General features: G+C 38.9%; 1 protein-coding gene across 2 annotated transcripts in view; it reads right to left on the bottom strand.

The window, feature by feature from the left end:
* Positions 1-5,653, bottom strand: part of MCTP2 (multiple C2 and transmembrane domain containing 2) — a 137,858-nt gene extending 132,205 nt beyond the window's left edge. For both annotated transcript variants that reach the window (XM_063448865.1, XM_063448864.1), the window contains exon 1: positions 5,569-5,653. The gene's annotated coding sequence lies outside the window, so the exon portion shown is untranslated. The remainder of the gene's footprint in view (positions 1-5,568) is intronic.
* Positions 5,654-8,357: the final 2,704 nt, after the last annotated feature.

The raw sequence follows: 8,357 nt of genomic DNA on the forward strand, positions 1-8,357 counted from the left end.
CCTCTCTGCAGCTGTAACTACCAGATTACCAGGATAATCCATAACTATTTGCCCAGTATTTAACAAACTGCTTATGGCCCTGCAGGCCAGTGACAGTTACGATGAACCAGAAAAGTCTTAAAAAGACACACACACACGCACGTTTTGCTCACTCACTCACTCATCACATGGCATATCTATAAAAGACAAAACATTAGTACAGATTCAAACATTTCCCCCCGTCAGCAAAATAAAGCTAACTGGGGATGCCTTAACACACTGGAAATAAAGGGCAAATAGACAATCCATGCTTCCAAATTCATATTCTTTAAAGTTTGTTTAGGAATTCTACATCCACGTAAATATGGCATTATCTGAAAAAACGTTACAAAAATTGACCTTCTCTGCTCCAAGCACATATACTGAACTGATACAATCTATAAAACCAAGTGACACTAGATAAATCAAGCAATTCTAAGCTTGTCAATGTTGCAGTGTCACATATTACAATCAAAGATATGTGAAAGGAATGTACACCAGCATTATAAAGATTTTACATTTATAGATCATAACCATATGCAACAGACAAGTAAAATGAGTGAACTTCACAGCCTTAATTGCGAGGAAAGACAGTAACATTGAAATATTTCAGAATACAGCAAGTATACACACACACACACCCTGAAGGAAGGCCTGTTAGTCTCCCTTACTGGACCAGAGCAGTCTTGTTAAAGGGACACTCCAGGCACCCAGAACACTTCTGCCCATTGGAGCGGTCTGGGTGCCAACTCCCACTACCCTTAACCCTGCAAGTTCAAATTTTATCATTAACCCCCAGAGCAGAAAGATACATTTTGCAATGCAAATTCTAGATCTACAAAGCGATTTTGTGAATAGCTTCTAAAGTCAAAACAGCGGGACTAAAACATAGCTGAATTGGTATATTATTTGAAAATATTTTTCAATTCACTTCAAATTTAGCTCATAACTTTTACAGTAGCTTTTTATTAACAGTTTGTGTCAATTAATGTAAGATTGCTTCATGCAAATGCACACTACCTGGGCTGCCATAGCAATGCATATCGAAGTATATTGACTTGAACGGAAAAAATAAATGGTGTCCCATATTTCAGTCTGCAAATTTGACCATGCACAAAAATATAAAAATTATCTGGATTTACTAAAACAATACAGGAGAATAAACAAACAACAAAAAAAACACCACACACAAAACCCCCTCCACAGACTAGGAATGTAGTAGACATTAAAGGGAAACTCCAGTGCCAGAAAAACTATCCGTTTTTCTGGCACTGGAGGGTCCCTCTCCCTCCCACCCACCAATCCCCGGTTACTGAAGGGGTGAAAACCCCTTCAGTGACTTACCTGGGACAGCGGCGATGTCCCTCGCCGCTGTCTCCGCGACGCTCCTCCTAGTGATTACGTCGGCGAGACTAATCTCGCTCACCGGCCGAGGAGACCTAATGCGCATGCGCGGAAATGCCGCGCATGCGCATTACGTCTCCCCATAGGAAAGCATTGAAAAATCATTTCAATGCTTTCCTATGGGGGTTTGAGCGACGCTGGAGGTCCTCACACAGCGTGAGGACGTCCAGCGACGCTCTAGCACAGGAAACCTGTGCTAGAACCCAGGAAGTGACCTCTAGTGGCTGTCTAATAGACAGCCACTAGAGGTGGAGTTAACCCTGCAATGTAAATATTGCAGTTTATGAAAAACTGCAATAATTACACTTGCAGGGTTAAGGGTAGTGGGAGTTGGCACCCAGACCACTCCAATGAGCAGAAGTGGTCTGGGTGCCTGGAGTGTCCCTTTAAGCAAAAGTAAGCATTGCATTTCACTTTACTGTCCCTTTAACAATATAAAGTGCTTATGTCCTCCTCTTCCCTGAATATCAAAACCTTTGAGGTGACAAACACTGATAAAAATAAAATCACAATGGTTTGTGAGCGACTTCTTTTAATGGGTTAAAAATAAATAAAAAATACCACATAGATGTCACAAAACCTAATCTGCTGATGAAAGCCCTTTTTCCACTGACGTGGACTAATCCGAATTTACTATTTACAGAGGTACTAAGATATTCTTTAAGATAAAAAAAAAAAATTATATATATATATATATATATATATATATATATATATATATATATATATATATATATATATATATATATATAAAAAAAAAACACATTTTTACCTACTCAAATCTTTTGGTTTATCTGATTCGTTTCCAAATCGGATTTTTGATACAGAATTATGCAGAGTAGTCACATGGCTGAAATTAGAGCTTCAGAAACATTTTCTATTTTTTGGGAAAATGGTTTGGCCGAACTGGTTATCCTTGCAGTGCACATACCAACATTTTAACCCCTTAAGGACACATGACATGTCAGGATTCCCTTTTTTTCCAGAAGTTTGGTCCTTAAGGGGTTAAAAAGTCAGGCAAAGGACAATTCTGGACATTTTAGGAAACTTCATAATAAGTCCACAGTACTTTATTTACACATGTTTATCAACATTGTATCTAGTATAAAAACCCTTTACTGTAAATTGTACTGCGGTTTGATTCCATTACACAAAGCATTTTATTTTTTAGAAAAGAATGGGCCAAAATAAAATGAGAGAGAGACCTAGAGATTGGAGTAAATTAAAAAGAAATGTTTTATGAAACATAAAGTGAACTATAGCCTAGACTTTATTTAACAGCAAACAAACAAAAACAAAAAGTTTAGGCTGGGATTGCAAATTTAATATTTTGACTAGGATGAAAACAGACCAAAAAAAATAAAGATCTTTGCCCTCCCCCCCCCGCCCCTCCCCATTTGTAAAGTTGATATTTGTCCTAGATTTCTTTTCAATGTCATTATCAATTATTGGTTTAGTAATGCAATGTTTATCAATGTCAGAGGCTTATCCCTTTCTGAGTTGAAGTTCAAGACCACAAGAATAATGGATATGAGGGGGGGGGGAATGAAATTACAGGGCAAAGTCCTAGGAGTACAGCACTCAGGGGAAAAACATGATGGTTATAAAGTTTAACTTTTTTTGTATATATGGTCCCTATAAGTATGCAATGGTAAGAATACAGTGAGAGACAAAATATTTCAGAGGAAGCTGCAGGTATTTAACCCCTTAAGGACACATGACATGTCATGATTCCCTTTTATTCAAGACGTTTGGTCCTTAAGGGGTTAAAAGGACACTCCAGGCACCAAAACAACTTAACATAGAAGTTGTTATGGTGCCCTGGAAGCACTCTCACCTCAAGGAGTTAAACCGTTCTCGAACAGTTTAACCCTAAAGTTGTCTGCAGGGGTGATGTCCACTTCTCACCTGGCTGCATCAAGCTTCGGAATTTTCAGATTCCAGAAGTGTGGAGTGTCGTCGGTTGTATGAAAGGGCTTCAATGCTAGATCTGGCCACTCACAGCCAAAGTATTCAGCATGATAATGGGCTAAAATCTTTTATTTGACAGACCACTAAAAGAAATTTAATGCAAAACAGCTAAACATTCATAGCACCATAACCACCATGATGAGCAATATTGTTTATGCATACTGTAGTGATTATTGTCCCAGGAGTGCCCTGGTACCCTTTCTGATTAAAAGTAACACTCCAGTCACCATAACAACCTCATCTAAATGAAGAGGTTATGGTGCCAGGAGGCCCCCAGGTTCTTCTAATCGTTTTTTTGAATGCGGAGTGCCGCCACTGTTTGGCTACAGCAGTCAGCTCACACCAAGCCAACCATTAGCTTCCCATTCGGAATAAATAATTTAAAATTGGCTTAGAGCATCAGCTGAATGCTCTAGCCAATCAGCAGTGCCCATGCCCATCAGCACTAAACTTAATTTCAGAAGCCAGATGCCGCTGGGGAAAATGAAGACCCAGTGCTGCAGGCAGCCTAGGGGTTAAATGTTTGAAAACCGTTTAACCCCTTAAGGTAAGAAAGCACCTGTGAGCATCCAGAAACACATACATTTGTTTAGTTGAAGTTGTTTTGGTGACCAGAGTGTTCCTTTAAATTGTCACACCATTTGCTGACTTTGTGACAGCTTACCAAGTGACAGTAACCGTCTCAAGGAGAGCTAGAAGCTTCTGCATGGAGCTTCCTATAGCTCCCATGAGGCCCCCCCTCATTCAAACCTGCAAAAAAGGGAAATATAAAAATAAAGATGTAAACAATTACTCAGTATGTGAAGCAGTCAAGCAGAAATGCTGCTTTGAGAACCCTTACACAGCGCAAGGCCTTCACCACAGGTAAGAAGCACTGCCTAGTGGTCCAGTGGCACAGTACAGGATCCAGCGTGCTTTTATAGTGAAGACAGGGCCCAGATTCAAACGTCCAAATCACTGAAGAGGTCATGGTGGTTAAAGTAACCCTTGAAGTCCTGCACTGCCAGGACACTTCAGAGAGCTTCCAGAGGTAAAATGTTCAAACCATGTGAAAACCGTTAAACTACTTAAACTTTGTAGGGTGCGAGGGCACTCCTGGCACCATAGCCACTACAGAGTGATTTAGTGGTTATGGTGCTTGGAGTGTTACTTTAATGACTGAAGGATCATTAATCAATTGTTACTTGGAATATATATATATCCCAAATAGGCAGCATTCATTTGGTCAGTTTTGGGATTGCCCTTGTGGTAGGATGATAAAAATGTTTGAAAAGAACATACATACATAATGATGCTTTTTTTTTTGGCCCTCTTACCATGCAACAGAAATAATGCTATATACAGGATAGAGAAAATACTAGGGACAGCGTTCTAATAAAGAATAAATGCAATAGTTACATCACAAAAAAAAAAAAAAAAAACAATTGAAATAGAGCTACTTCCTTTGTCAATTCTCTACAAAGTCTAGTTTAGCAAATAAGCCCAGTCAGAAAAGGTGAACTGCAAAAGCAGCAGTGTGTCACAAGACACAATATAGATACATCCGATCCAATAACCTTTGCATTAATCTCATGGAGGATTAGCTCGTCTTTCCTTTCATTGTCAGGCAATGATTGAATGACTGGCTCGGGATAATGACAAACACCAAACAATATATAAATAAAAAAATAATATATAGATTATAATGTAGCAGTCTCATACACAGCTCTGTAACAGGCTTGTCGCAATATGCGATGACATTTTGACACCACTCAACCACAAACCGTGACACTTTACATCCGTATACATTTTCCACTGTCAGTCACTTGCCTATTATTTCACCTCCTGTACCATACACCCACACTAACTCCAGCTTGAGCTTCTAAATCCACAGCAGATGCATGGCAGGTATAGTGTGCAGACAGACCGCACGCCAGGATACGAGCAGAAATAGAAAGTTACATTGTAATCCTACTGCCAGGAGTTCTGGGCATCACACACGCAGCTCAGGATAACAACAGACAAAGAACAAAATGGATTTGGCACATGTTCACAAAAACAGCAAACTTGCCAGCGTCTCTAGTTCACAGCAGACTGTGTCTAAGGTTTCCTGGAAATCAGGGTGTTTGAATCAGGGTTACTGGCTGACCCCCAGCACTCTCTCACACACCCCCTCTCCTTGGAGCCCTCACTCACCTGCCCAGGTGTGCACTGAACATTGCTCTAGCTTCGCTCCGGAACTCCACTAGTTATGGTGTAGCGTTAAGTAGCGCACTCCACCTCCTCCTGGACTTGTCTGACTTCCTACAAATCCTAAGCCAGCCCCTTAAAGGGGTGGTAGCAGTGCCCAACCTGCTAGCATGCACCATCGCGGTAAATCTGCAGCAACTCATCTGGTACTCGACTTGTGGCATCATGTTTAGTAAGCCTAAGTACCAGGAAATACACTAGATATTAATATTATTGTATTAATCACTTACAGCTTATCATGTATTAGTTTAAAGTGCTTTGTAAGCTATTGTCCATGTTCAAAAAAGATACTTCATTAAAAATGAGGCTAGATGGGTTTATAATTGTAATAGTGCTACAATATAAAAATAGTTTCCTTAGAGATGTATTCTCAATCACTGACATTGTAAAAAGGATTCCATATTTGCACTACCTTCTATGAAGAAAATAAACATCTTATCTTGCTTGACCTTTGCATGATATTGATTTTGTTTGTGTGTTTCAAATAGATAAAATAAATTGAAGAACATTTGAGAAGATATTTTTTACCAATGTTTTATTCTGCAATATGTTGGTGCAAAAATAATAAAATTGTAAAAATAAATAAAAAAATACAATATTTTGCCAAAAAAGGTTTGACAATTAATTTGGTGGGGTCTATTCACAAACATTTATTAAGCAAACAAAGCTTAAACACACACACACACACACACACACACACACACACACACACACACACACACACACACACACACACACACACACACACACACACACACACACACACACACACACACACACACACACACACACACACACACACACTGCCGTGCCGAGGGAGGGTTTGTTTTCCTGTCACTATAGGATCCCTTTAAGCATCCAGGCCCAGGGATCAGCTGTCTTTCAGGGTTCAAACAAAGCTTAAAAACACACACACACACACACACACACACACACACACACACACACACACACACACACACACACACACACACACACACACACACACACACACACACACACACACACACACACACACACACACACACACACACACACACACACACACACACACACACACACACACTGCCGTGCCGAGGGAGGGTTTGTTTTCCTGTCACTATAGGATCCCTTTAAGCATCCAGGCCCAGGGATCAGCTGTCTTTCAGGGTTCATACAAGCTGAACAACAGAAGCAATTATGGCCCGTTTTAAAAAAAAAAATTGTGAATATTGTTCTGTTTTTGCAGTCTGAATGACCCCATACAGAGCCAGATGATTTTGCCCCCTTTCGGTATGGCACTGTTTGGACTTTTAGTGAATAACTCTGTAAGTGTTAATAGTTAGAGGTAGGAAAGTGTAGGAATTCATGTTTATTGCTAATTAAGTGTAGAGGTTTCATGTATTGTAATGGTTAAGGGGAGGACTTACTGTTGAGATTAGTGGGAATTACAGTCTTAGGTGGCAGCTATTTCCATTTGTCCTAGTACTTCCTAATGTGAGAGCCCCTGAACTGAACATAATTGATCTGTGTGTGTTATTTCCTGTGTAGCATGGGCAGATTATGTTTTAGAATATATTTATATATATCTTTATATATATTTACATATATCTTTTTAAAATGTTAATATTTCACATCTTGTCAGTATTCCAGATTTTGTTCCTGCCTTGGGTATGTGAAAGACTCATTATTATTCACTCCTAGCATTCTTTACTCTTTTTGTGTAACCTGGCTATATCTTGGTGTCGTTATATATAAGTGCCATCCAACCAGCTGTTTATGGCTAATAAAGATTTGTTGGAATTGTTTCCTAATAAATGCCAACATCTTAAAATCCAGACTTGTTATAAGAAATGTTCCATTTGGAAAAACAATTCCATTGAAGAATGAACTGTAAACTGATTTCATCATCACCTTATCTTTGTCTGTAAAATATTTCAAAACCAGTTATCAATATGGTCCATCTGACTATGCTCCTCTATCGTTTTCCATGAATTCTTCTGAGAATGGCAGCTATCAAAGAAGTCCAAGTGGCTGTCAGAGTCCAATTGCCCAATTGCTGTACCTGTAGGCGAGCCGACTGTTAAGGTGAAGATTCCATGAACACACCCAACTCTGTTACTGCATAGATGAATTCATAAGTCTCACATTGACATGAGTATGAGTAACTTATTTGTACTTGGAAAGATACCAATTAGATTGCATTTAGTAAAAAGTCAATTCAGAGATTATTTTTCCTATCTATGCTATTTTGATACTGCATGCTCCATCAGTATATGGAAATTATTTGCTCACAATTATGGAGTGTATCATTATAAAAAAAAAAAAAGCAATCACTTTAGCACGTCACACGATTGCCTTCTACATTACACAATACTATTTCCACTTGTAATATGATCAAAAGAGTATGGCAAAATCAATTGAATTAATAAGAGGTTTGGAACCAAGCCAAGGGATAGCACAATTAAACACACACACACTTGGTTTGTAACCTAAACATGTTTTTTTTTTGCATTAGTCTTGAACATCATTTCCCTTTTATTGTTATTTATCACGGTTCTTTGAACAGTTTAAAATTCACTCACTGATAGGGTATTTAATAAAGTGGGAAGTGTTGTGAATTCAAAATGAATTTAACATTTTAGGACAATGTAGCTGGACTGGAAGCATAATTATATCAGTATTGGTACCCAGTATGTGAAGCCCTTTCCTGCCTGAATAGGGTTAAAAAGAAAGTACTGCATTTTGAGACTGGT

Source organism: Pelobates fuscus, chromosome 3 (assembly GCF_036172605.1).
Source record: "Pelobates fuscus isolate aPelFus1 chromosome 3, aPelFus1.pri, whole genome shotgun sequence".
Taxonomy (NCBI): domain Eukaryota; kingdom Metazoa; phylum Chordata; class Amphibia; order Anura; family Pelobatidae; genus Pelobates; species Pelobates fuscus.